A 13,520-nucleotide genomic window follows, 5' to 3' on the forward strand; every position below is an offset into this window, starting at 1 on the left:
AGGGAGCAATTTTTCTTCAATGGTCAAGGATTTGAAAGCTGTTGCAAAAGAACGTCATGTTCTTTTTGTACAGGATGTGAAGAAAGTTCGGGAGGATGTCAACTATAAGCTTCAAGAGTTGAAATATGAACTTGCGAAGGAGCTTCAGGATATTCATACTCAAAATGCTGAAGTTCAAAAGAAGATTGCGGAGGTTTCTTCAAGAGTACAAAAGTTTGTTGATGTTCCTATTCTTGAAGCCCATAACGAAGAAACAAAGGAGAAGCTTGATCAGCTAACCAAGTTGGTGTCTGAGCTTAAAATGGTGGTTTCGCGATCTTCAACTACACAAATTCTCACTCCTGAGTTCTTGTCTCTAAATATTAATACTTTAGAACAAGCAATTCAGAAAGCTCTTGCTCCACTCGCCAATTTTACTTCTTTACTACCAAAGGGTGCACCACCTGCTTTCACAGGGGTGCAAGGGGGAGAGAAAAGTTTAAGTAAAGAAGAGGATGCGAAGACAGTTGGAAAAGTTATATCTACTTAGCTTATAACTACTCTTCCCATACTTACGAAGCCAATTTCCTCAACCACAGTAACCACAAAAACGATTGCCAAAGAAATTGTTATTGGAGAAAAAGAAGGAGGTTCAAGTTCAAAACCTCAAACAGATATGGTGGGAAAAGGAAAAGGGATTTTATATGAAAAATCAAAGGAGGAGAAGAAAGCTGAGGCTGAAGCAGAGTTGGAAAGGATGAGGCAAGTACAAAGCATCATTAGGCAGAGGGCAAGTGATCCTCCCACGATGAACAAAGGAGATCCTACAAAGCTTTACTCTTACGAAACTATAGAGTCAAAAGTGGTGGGGAGGGAAATGTACGAATTCGAGAAGAAGCCAAAGAGAAGTTATGATATTGCGAATTCAGACAATTGTCAGCTGGATTTTCCAATAAATGAAATGCTATTCATCACTACTCAGTACAAGATTAGTGAGAAGTTTGATAATCCTGATGATTATATACACATGAAAATCAGATTTCATGCTGTTTTGAGGAAGAATCCAGATGAACTTTGGTCTTTAATGAAGATCAAAAAGGTGCTGACAATCAAGAAAGACATATTGTTTGAAGACATGCTTCAAAATTTTCGTTATTTTGTTATCCGAGTAGACAACAAGCAGTATGACATCACTGTAGCAGATTTTCCTCTGATGAACTGCAATGATTTAATTCAAGTGGCTCTGATTTTGAAGCATATGGAAGAAAATAATCTCAAAGGCTCTGAGACTGAAGTGTTCAAGATAGGTTTCGCACATGTTAAGACATACATCGATAATTACTTCGATTGTTTGGCCCTTACAGATGAAGAACTGGCTAATGTGTTGGGAAGAGAAGTAAACGTTCCTTGGGAAGAAACTTTATCTCAATCAGCATTATCGAAATATGTTGTTGGAGAAATATGTCTGAAACCGTTCGACATGGTGTTTTCTGGAAGAGATACAAAAGGGAAACCTAAGAAGTTCTTGTTAAAAGTCTCAGAGGTGGAAAGATATAATTCTTCGCAATATACGCACTTTATTGTTCGTATGAACAATTGCAAGAAGAACAATGAAGGAGACAAGAAATATCTCAAGAAGGTGATCTCCTGGTATGGAGAAGTGCGAAAGACAATCCACTAAGCTGTTCAAAAGCTTATGGGATGAATAGCTTCGACTGTTTACAAAGGGGGAGAATGTAGATGTAAACTTGTAAAAGTCGAATATAGTGTTTTGTATAGTTTCACATTTTATGTTATTTTACTAAGTCATCTTTATGCGAAGTTAAATGTCTAGACATAGTATATTTTTTGTACACTCATGTTCCCTATAAATAGAGACTGAGGTTAGAAGTAGAAAGAGACTTTTTCATAACAAATATCTCTTTTCTGCTTATGTTGTAATCAGTCTTTATTAATATGAGATCTGATTAATATTTACTCTTCGTGTTCTAAATCTTCAATTACTAAAATCAAAATTTGCTTTCTAAAATCTCGATAACAATTCTCTTCAAACGAAGTGGATACAAAACAATAAACCACCCCATAAAGATCAGAATATACATCAAGAAAGAAAATAATAATCATAATCACATTTACACAATGATGATCTCAACTTTAGCATCTAACCATCATGGAGAAGAATGAATAGAAGCATACATCAAATAAGTTTTTGAAAAACGTAAAACTCCTTTATGATAAAATGTCTAAAGTTTCATATGTTTTGTTGACTAAATAAACAAAACAACAGACATAATATTTTAAGTGAAAGTAGTTTGCTTAAGATAAAACAGGGGACAAACATATTGGTATTCCCTTCCACTAAAAGCTTTAAAATTTCCAAACATTGGCCCAAGGAAACCAAATGCTAAGCTACAAAGAATACTACTCACAATAATTGGTATAGCCAGAAAGCTGAAACCGGTGTAAACATCATGCTTGCAACCACTTTCATCATCGGTCCGAACAACTAGCATTCTCTCTTTATGGCTAATTTATATAATTTACAATCTGTTTCAAGAGCATTGAGATATTAGGAAGAGTTGCATTAGTCATTTCCTTAAGGGAAAAAACCACTTGAATTCTTTTGTCTTTGGTAAAAAGATTCTCGGCTTCTAAACATATTTGATATCCATTGAATGCCAAAACCTTAAATCATAAAACCAAAATAAAAGGACCAGATTAGTTCTAAATTTAAAAGAAGATATCAAAAGGTACAAATGCATTACAACTTTCTCATAAATATGACAAAATGTTCACCAATTAGGGTTCCATATGAATTTAAAAAGTGCAAGACAATTTGTTGTCAAATGTAAGAGAAAAGATCATCACATTAAATAACAATTTCATTCACCTGGACGTGTTTATAATGGTTGAGAAGCATCATTTATAGTTCAATTCACTTTGTCACATGCCCTGCAAAAACAAACATCATGGTTAAAATGTACCATATGTATAACAACGTAGTTTGTTACAAACAAACAAATATTAAAACTTTTCTGTTTCTACTTTACTACCTGGTCACAAAAAAGTAAAAAAAATAAACGTGTTCTCTTACAAACACAAAAAATAGCAACTTAAGTTTTATCATAAAAAAATTACTGTTTTTACTTTGCTACCAGATCACACATAAATTTTTCTGCTTTTGCTTTGCTGCCATGTCCCTCACAAACCCCCAAAAAAATTGGTTTTACTTTGTCGTTAGATCACACACAAAAGAAATTTGAATAGGAAGAAGTTGTCAACTTGACTATCATAACTGCAATATCCTAAGACTTTTTATGGTAATTTGATATTTTGAAGAAAACTGTACAAATTGTGGTTGAGGAATATCGCCTGTAATTTTTTTTTTACAAAACTTCAAATACTAATCATAAGAATCAAGATCTCATCCAAACCCACAATTTCCTAAGAAGATCAATTTCTTAATCGCAATCAAGATTAATACATAAATATAGATTGCTTTATGGAGTGGAATACCTCCTTCCCTGAACTTTAAAAAAGAAAAAAAATTGCGTGTGCATTTCATCGAACACTTTATGTGCATACAAAGTTAAATACTTATTAAAAGAATCAATCATCAATCATATACTAATAAACTACGATGGTATTGGGATTTAATAGACAAATAAGATTGAATAATAAAGCAATACATACCTTGAAAACTATATAGCGATGATGTAAAATGTGAGAGGAGTTTTCAATCTGCTACACACGCTTTTTACTTTATATTCACAATAAACAAATTCATTAGATAGATGTATATGGAATGAGGATTGATAAACACTTAACATGGATTTTGAGAAAACGATTTGTAGTGCAAGGTGGATTTTCAGAAATGATTTTGTCATTGTTGTCGTCGACTGCTTCACTTTTGACAGGTGTTGCATCTTTAGAAGAACATTTTTTGATAAAAGGATTTGTCAATTTTAAAAATTGATTCGGTTTCCAAAAGCAAGAAAGCGAAATCGGGGTAGATAGACTGTAACTAATGGGTGCCAATGAACACATAGAAGCTATAGAACTGATAATAATGCATTCCCCATTTAAAACGAGATTGCAGAAAATCAGAACCAAATCAAGGCCGAATTTAATGCGGTTTAATGAGTAAAAGGGCAAGATACGTATATCAGTTTGTAAAATTTTGAGTGGGGAAAATGGATTGGGGAGCCTTAGAGAATGACACGTGTCAATAAAAGTACTTATTTATTTATTTATTAGGAATTAGGATTAGAATAGGATTAAATATCATATATATGATATTAAATTGCAATAAATACGTTTATTATTTTCTTACTTTAAAGTTGTACATCAAGAAATATTTTCTTTTTACACTTTAATGTTATTTTTTTTTTTAAATCAACCCGTGTAATACACGGGTCTCACACCTAGTTTCTATTACAAAAAGTTATAGGTTATAGGTTCTCATAGTCTTAATATCTTGTATGATTGATCCAAAAATTTTCCTTTTTCACATTCGATTGATATTTATATTTTACCCGCAAATTATTTTTTTAATGATTTTTTTATTAAAACTTTATTACTAAACCAAACTCACCCCACCTTACCTCCCCTCATCTTGTCCTTTCACATTCATCTTCTTCATATTCCATATGGGATGGAAACAAGCCAAACTTTTCGTGTGCTCAGGATCAGGTCGTTAAAAATTCGACTTAAAATTGATTTTAAACAAAATCCAGCCAAGCTCGAGCTTAAGATTAAACTTGTTTATTAAACAAGATTGAGCTCGAGTCTGTGTTATTATGCGCGATTAGGTTTGTGAGTCTAACGAGCCTACATATATAATATAAAATTTATAATTTTATTTTTGTACATTAAAATAAATAAATATTTAATAAACACCATTTTCGGGAACTAAGGTATCCAAAAATATTGCCACTTTAACTTTTTTTTTTACCAATATCACTAGATTACAAAATATATATATATATATATATATATATATATATATATATATATATATATATATATATATATATATATATATATATATATATATATATATAATTCAATTGTGATATAGCTATAAAACAAATACTTTTATGTTCACACTATAATCCAACCTAATTTCATTTCACTAATTAACAAATAATTGAAATACAATAATTTACTACTTATTAAGAATATATTGTGTTCATTAATAAAAAAGTCCCTGATATTTTATTATTTAATTATTATTTGATTAGATATCAAGTTCTAGAAATCATGTCATGACTTTAAAGTTTGTACTTGACACCACGTTTTAACAAACTATCACCTTAAGTCCATAGGCAGATCATGATCAAAATAAAGGGGTAGCACAAAAATAATTGAGTAATATAATACAATAAGAAAACAAATAAAAACCACAATTTCATTAGAGATAACAAAGTTATATTTTAAAGTTCACTTCTTCGTTATTTCATTTTTCAAGTTTCAACAATAAATAACCACTAACTGTTAATCCTATGTCCCCAATTTAACTTGATTTCAAGATCCAACAACGAATAATCGCTACTATCAATCCTAAGTCTTGAATTTAACAAATCTTATTGTAATATATTACACAGTTTTTCAACAAACATTATTGTATTAAGTCCTTAATTTAACAAACTTTATTGGTAATTCTAATTTTTCATTAAACTAGTTTGTCTTTTGGGCTTAAAAATTTGGACCACTTAAATGTATTAGACATTTTTGACAATTTTAAATATTTTGGGCTATTTTGTATTTGGATTTATAATTTAGGATTAACCTAAATTTTTTTAAGATAGCCCAAATTGTTTTTTCCGAGGTATCACTGGCACATAAAACGAAAATTTCCAAAAAAAAATTTACATTATTGGACACAATTTGAGGTTCGTAAAAGCTTGAGACTTGATATTGCCATCAAATCACGCTTAATATTATTTAGAACCTTGATAAACATTAGCTAATGACAAAATTACAAGTTTGGTCCCTATGGTATGTTAAAAAAAATGGGATGTTTGGTCCAAAATGCTTTGGAGTTGCACCACTCATCCAAAACATAAACTCTATTGCAGGCTTGGTCGAAATGTTTTTGAAAAAAACTTAAAATGACTAATTTACCCTTCATATTTTGTTTTCTTATATTTCTTTTATTGCATAAATTAAAAGAAAAGACAAAAAGAAAATACCACCCACCCCCCCTCTCTCTCTCTCCAAGAACACTCAAGAACAGTTTTCGCCACCACCACCGTTCGCCATCACCACAGTTCGCCACTACCACCGTCTGCCATCTCAATCTCATCCTAACCTTTTTTGCCACTTCATCTCTGCCTAAATATCATTCTAGAAACAAAAATCATACACACAATCTAGGTTTGTTCTTTAGTTTGCCCCAAAAATCATTGTAAGCTTTAAAGCCTCATCAAGAGATGAAGAACACACACTCACATTCAAGAACACATTTATGAAACCCATTTTTGATGAACACACACACACAAAATCAGAATTGATGAAGGGTTTTCGGATGAACACAAAATCAGAATTGATGAAAGGTTATCGAGTTCTTCATCTAAACACACACATGGGAAATCTGAAGACGAAACAACGAAGCTTACGTGTCCGATCTCCTCCTCAGACGACGAGCTCATCCTCAATCAGCAGAGCCACCTCTTAAAGTAAGCCCTAGCACCGTCGTCTGTTAACGCAAGCCCTAACATCGTCGTTTTTTAAAGCAAACCCTCAACGTCAACATTCCAGATCTAACATCAATGCAAACTCTAGCAACTCAAAACTAGCGCCACTTCGATCTACAACTCGACGAAGACGATGGTGGTTTGGAAGGCTTCAAAATCGCCTTCGCCAACAATGTTATTCCATCGGAGAAGGGGAAATGTAACAACCAAAAAATAGTGATAAAATTTTTCACTTTAAAAACCATAAATCCCATACATCAAACGTCTCAAAATCAACCACAAAAAGTATGTCAAATCATTAGAGTAAAAATAGTTATAAATGTGAAGTCATGAGGTGGATGTTGTGCGATCACGCTGGGCCCTTCCCTCTCAAACTGAAAGTACCTAAAATATAAACCACAAAACCGTAAGCATAAAGTTTAGTGAGTTTTCCCCACAATACCACATACCATACATATAATTACCGTGGGCTACCCCTATGGTCTTTTCCTTGGAATGTCATAGGCTACCCCTAAGGTCTTACAACTAAGTGTCATGGGCTACCCCATGGTCTTTCCTTGAAACACCAAGGGCTATCCCTATGGTCTAACATCCAAGTGCCATGGGCTACCCCCATGATCTTTCATTCAGTTGTCATGGATTATCCTAATGGTCTTTTATACAAATGCCATGGGCTACCCATAGGGTCTTCCATGTAAGAATCACAAAACGACTAGCATACAATATAATCCAGTAGGCTGCTATTGGTGCCTTCGACCCACAAATACAGTGAGAAGACTCTCCTATCAAACAATTATCAACTATTATCGCTCCTATTGTCGAGAGTACAAATGATATACACCACCTATATAGCCATACAAGGTACACTCTTAACATACCTTCCAAAACTAGGGGTTTTACCAAAATTCAACTCAAGTAAAAAAGTAAACAACGAAAGTTGACTCGCCATGTCGTGGCCATCCTTGGCCATGTCATGGCCCTCAAATGACAAAACAGATGCGATTTCCCCCAGTCGCCATACTATGACAACCTAATGCCACGCCGTGGGCACTGGGTTCAAAACATCTTAATGGGTTAACCCGAATCATTCGATTCTATAAGTTCCAAAGCTCAGATTTTGTCATTTTTATAGTCTAGATGGATAAAATTTCCAACTTTATCCTTTAAGACTCTCCAAGATGTCTAGATCTCAAGTTTTAGGTCAATAAAGGCAAAAACATGGCATTGGCTTAATTAAGAAGCACTTAATCCCTTAAGTCCTCAACCCATTCACTCCAAAATAACTTATAACATTAAAACTGGCTTAAAGGTTGGTGCTTTTTAGACATGCATTTCCAATGCATGTCTTGGACTCATATTAGGTCAAAAATGGGGATTATGACCAAAATATCATGCATGGTTCAATCAATCAACCATACTTCAGATCTAAACCATGAATTACTTTAAATGATCCACAGATTGATAAAGTTAAAACCTTTATGAAATCTCACCATCCCAATTAACAAGATCCAGAAGAAAATAGGACAAAAATCAAGATCTAGCAACCTAGTAACAAAAAGGTGGAGCCCCAGACACTTACAATGGTCCGGAATTGAGCTATGAAGGGAGAAAGGGACTTACTTGCTAATCCTTGGCTTACTCCTTCTTGCTTCTTCCTTCAAAATCTACCAAAAGCACTCAAGATAGCTTCAAAAATGGAGGAAAAGGAATTAGGGTTTCTTTAGAGCTTAAGAGGATGGTGGAGGCTGAGGGTGCGCAAACCCTAGCATCCTTATTCTTTTAAATATGGTGCAAAACCCGAAAAATTAGGGTTTAAGGCCTCAGTGGCAGCCACACCGTGGCTTATACCTACCACGTCGTGGTGTGTCAATAGAGACCCTTGGCCAAAAATGCTTTGCCACGCCATGACGAACCTTTCCCACGCCATAGCGATCACCAAAAGTCAAACTTTAATTTAAATAAAATGTACGTCTAAATTTGGATGTTACAGGCGACAATGGTAGTTTTGAAAAGGTGGAAATGTTTTCAGATCCATCATATTTTTGAAAAGAAACATACCATATGGATGCACCGTTTAGTGTGGGTCAGTGTTGGTTTGAACCAGGTTTTATAGAGACTTCGATGGTGTTGTTTGTTTTGCAAAAAGGATGGCCAGAAGTGGATTTAAAGTGGCAGCAATATATGTGTCAGACTTGTGGTTGGAGGAGTTATGGTTGGACCTGGGCTCGATGACAGGGATTAATTATTTAGCGGTCATCAAGAAATCGAGAACAGGTTGAAGAGTTGTGGTAAGTCGCTAGCTCACCAATTTTCCAAATTTGATGCCTAATTTTGATGTTTACTGAAACCCATTTTGTGGTGTATATAATTGTTCAATTAGTAGAAATAAAAAGAGAAGGTTCAATTTGTAGAGAGAGAGAGAGAGATAGAGAGAGATATGAAGGAGGGAGGGTGGGTGATATTTTTATTTTCTTTTCTTTTAATATATGCAATAAAAGAAAAATAAGAAAACAAAATATTAAGTGTACATCGGTCATTTAAGTTTTTTCAAAAAAAATTGGACCAAACCTGCATTAGAATTCACTTTTTGGACCAGTGGTGCAATTCCAAAATATTTTGGACCAAAAGTACAATTTTTGACATACCAAGGGGACCAAACTTGCAATTTTTTCTTAGCTAATGTAGTTAAACATTGAAAAATTGCAAATTTGGCCCTATGGTTTATCAAAAATTGGGACTGTGGTCCAAAATATTTTGGAGTTGCACCACTGATCCAAAAAATGAATTCTATTGCAGGTTTGGTCCACCTTTTTTGAAACAACATAAAACTATTGGACCATCCTTGTGATCCAAACCCATTTTGGACCAAAGTTGCTAGTTTTGACATACCACAGGGACCATTCTTGCAATTTTGTCTTTATTTTATAGAGTCAACTAAAAGAAAAAACAAAAAAATAACACCCCACCTTTGTTTGTTTGTTTCTTTATTTCTCTCTCTATCTCTCTCTTTCTCTCTCTCTCTCTATCTTTCTCTCTCTCTCTCTCTCTCTCTCTCTCTCTCTGATAAAATCAAACACCACCAGATCTAAAGAGCTCCACACCTTCCATACTTTCCCTCTTTCTCACCGGAGTCGCCACCCTCTCATTAGAGCTGCAACCCTCTCGTCGTAGCCAACTCTCTCTCACAAGAGGCTCTACCCCTCTTAGATTTCTTGCTCCTGCACTTTAATTTTCATCAAGAAAAAACCTAACTTTGATTCTTTGTTTGTGGATCTTTGGATCGTTGGATAACCGTTGACACCACCTCTATCCTCGGACAACTGGTATTAGACCTTGATTCGTCTTCTCCAATAAACGTGGCGATGACAAAAACCGTAGTTGCTCAAATTTTTCTGCCAAAAAACCCTAAATCTTCAAATATTGGTTCGTCTTCTCTGGTAACAATGACGATGAATTTCATATCCGAGCTCCAATCGTTTTTAGATCTCGATGATTGTTGAGGGTAACGATCCTTCTTCTCTAGCATCAATGTAAGATCTGAGAAAGGGAGCGATGATATAGATCTGAGAAGAGGATGACGTAGATCTGCTTCCTTTCCATTCAAGCTTCTTTTCGTTGTTAGATCTGCTTCAGATCTATTTATCGAGCGAATCTGATTTGGTTAGGGTTGCGTTCGTCATATTTTATGTATGTGTTTATATGATTTCGTGTGTGTGTGTGTGTGTGTTTGTTATATTTTTATGTGTTTTTGTTCATTTGATTTCGTGTGTTTATGTGTGCGTGCATTCATTGGATTTCATGTGTGTGTGTGTGTGTGTTAATATGATTCAGTGCGTGTAGATCTGATTTGATTGTGTGTGTGTGTGTTCATCTAATTTCGTGTATGTATGCATGTGTACATCTGATTTGATTTTATGTGTGTGTGTGTGTGTGTGTTTTGGTAAAGATTGCAAGAGTGGCCGATAGTGGCATTTTAACCCTTGGGTTTGAGAAAGATTGCAAGAGTGGCCGATAGTGGCATTTTGGTAATTTTTGCCAAAGATTTGTACACGGAGCGTACGTTGTGTACGCTAGGTGTACTGGGGCGGACCCTAGTACGCTGTTCGTACACCGCGTATGTAGAGCGTACGTGGTAAGTCCTCAAACTCTATATTTTAGGTTGTTTTCCATATATAAGCATCATTGTAACATCTGGGATTTCGGGTATGTTAGTTTGTGTTTCAATTTGGAAGATTTAGGAGGGACTCGACGAGTCGAGAGTCTGACTCGCCGAGTCACGTCGAGTTGATTGCGGGTATTTAATGAATGGACTCGACGAGTCCAAGTATGGACTCGCCGAGTAGGTGCTGGGCAGAGAAAACCCTAAGTCCCGGGGTTGGAGTTTATTTAAAGGAACTTATGACCTTGGATGCGCCTCATATCTCCTGTGAGAAACCCTAAATCGCTATTGGAGCCTTGGGAGAGTTCTTATGATGAAATCAAGTAATTTGGTGGGTTTTGTGGAAGGAAAAGAGCATGACTCAAGCAAAGGACGAGATGGGGGTAGTGGATCTGGCATCTCTTCGCATGTGACTGTTCTAGGAGGTATGAATCTATACTTATTCTCATGTATTTGGTGGTTTCTTGAATTTAGGGTTTTCTTATTCCTTCTTTAGCTTGGATTCGAAGCTTATGGGTCCCAAGGAGGAATAAGTCTTAGATATGGACCTTAAGAGGTCCAGAGAGCCCCAACCATTCTGCCTTATGTTGTTCCATTGGAGATATGGATCTAGGTTGCCATTTTAGGAGCTATTTCTTCATATAAGGGCATAAGAGTGTTGCATGAGCTTAAAGTTTGAACCTTTATGTGATATTTGGGTGTAAGAAGGTCAGATCTATAAGTTAGAGAAATAGATCTGACCTCAGAAGGTCATTTGAGTGATGCCATGGAAGGAACTCGCCGAGTCCATATGGGGACTCGACGAGTTGAGTGAGACCTTAGGAGGATTTAGAGGACAAGCATGGACTCGCCGAGTCACCTGAGTGCACTCGATGAGTTTGGTCAAAGTTGACTGTTGACTAGAGTTGACTTCAGTTGACCTTAGGGTTTTGGTCAAACTAATTCAAGAAAGGTCAGGGAGGGGTAGAATGGTCTTCTACCTATTCTTTAGAGATGAGGATAAGAGAAAGTATTAATCAGATATATTTTCCTTATGTGTTAGGCGGAGGCTCGATCGAGGTTATCAAGCCAGAAAGTTTACTAGACATCATGAGAGGTGAGTCTTCTCACTATACTGTACCTGGAAGGGTACCTATGTGTGATCGGAAGGTCTTGTATGCTATGAGATGGTTGTGGTATATGATGTTATGTGATATGTATGTGTTATGAATGTTATGAATGATAAGGACCAAAAGGTCAAGATGACATGGACCGGAAGGTCAGGAGGTTACAGACCGAAAGGTCTACCGGGATTTGGGACGGAAGTCCCTTGAGACACTTGGATCGGAAGATCCCACAGAGTTATGGCTTGGAAAGGTGTATGTGTTGTATGTGGTATTTTGGGGAACTCACTAAGCATTTATGCTTACAGTTGTTTTGTTATGTGTTCAGGTACTAGCGAGGATCGCGGGAAGGCGTCGGCATGATCTGTACACACTGATGAAGATTTATGTACTTGAGATTCAAGGGTTGTTCATTGAGATATTATGTGATACAATAGATTTTTTTATGAATGAATTATGTTTTAAAAATGAAAAATTGTTTGAAAATTTACGTTGTTACAATCATTATCTCTCATTTCTCATTCCCTTACCAGACTCCATCTGAGAAAAATGACCCCCAAGCTAACCCTAAGTGAGAAGAGTGCATCTTGATCTTATCTTTGTGTTTTGTGGCATTCTTGAAGAAGAAGATTGTGGTGATAAGAACTTAGAGCTTGGAAAAAACTTGGATATGAGATTATCTCCTTGATAGCAACCTCTAGGAGGTAAAAATTTCATAACTTGATCACCCTATCTTGTAGATCTATCCATTTCTTCATTTATTAGGGGTGAGCAAACCCAAAACAAGAAACCGAGAAACCGACTAAAACCGACGAAACCGAAACCGAAGCAAAACCGACCGTTAGGGTTTGGCTTTTTTAAAAACCGAAAAATCGGGTTCGGTTTCGGTTTTTACCTAGAAACCGACCCATCCAAACCAAGAAACTGACCCATACTAAAAACTAACAAACCGCCCCAAGAAACTGACCCATCCAACCCGAGAAACCGACCCATACTTGATTGTGTTTTGGTTGTAATAGACTATTTCGGGCTATGGTTGTAACTTGTAATAGACTATTTGTTGTAAGACTCATGTTTTTTGAAGTATTTAACTTAAATTTGGTGTTTTTTGAAGTCTTTAACTTGTTGCTTCATTTATGGAAAATGGGTTAAACCCAAAACCCATGGGTTTAAACCCAGAACCCATGAGTGTATGGGTTGAACCCAAGAAACCAAAAAACCGTCCAAACCGACCTCAGAACCCGAGAAACCGTACCAACAAGAAACCGATCCTATTGGGTTCTGAAAACCAGAAACCGACCATTTATGGGTTGGGTTGGGTTTGGGTCCAAAACCGACCCATGCACAACCCTATCATTTAGGGCACTTTTGGTCCCAAATATGGTGATTCTTGAGCATGACATGCTCTTAACAAAATAAGTCATCCTTTTAGACCTTATGAGGGGTCTTGAGTCATAAAAATGTGGTCGTGATGCTTAGGTTTTCTCCATACATGCTCTAGAAGGTCTTAATGTGTTAAGAAGTTGGGAATTTGTGTATTAAACACTTAATGGACAGGCAAAGTCATAAAGTTGGAAACTT

The 13,520-nt window shown here is 35.8% G+C and overlaps 1 long non-coding RNA gene across 1 annotated transcript; it reads right to left on the reverse strand.

Annotated features, from left to right (window-relative positions):
- Window positions 1-2,219: 2,219 nt before the first annotated feature.
- Window positions 2,220-4,029, reverse strand: LOC111899926 (uncharacterized). The gene is made up of 3 exons (XR_002853077.3): window positions 3,673-4,029; window positions 2,870-2,931; window positions 2,220-2,664 (listed from the first exon to the last, which is right to left on the reverse strand). It is a non-coding gene; the product is annotated as an uncharacterized LOC111899926 (long non-coding RNA).
- Between the last annotated feature and the right edge of the window lie 9,491 nt (window positions 4,030-13,520).

The sequence above is a fragment of the Lactuca sativa genome, chromosome 2 (assembly GCF_002870075.4).
Source record: "Lactuca sativa cultivar Salinas chromosome 2, Lsat_Salinas_v11, whole genome shotgun sequence".
NCBI classification, from domain to species: Eukaryota; Viridiplantae; Streptophyta; class Magnoliopsida; order Asterales; family Asteraceae; genus Lactuca; species Lactuca sativa.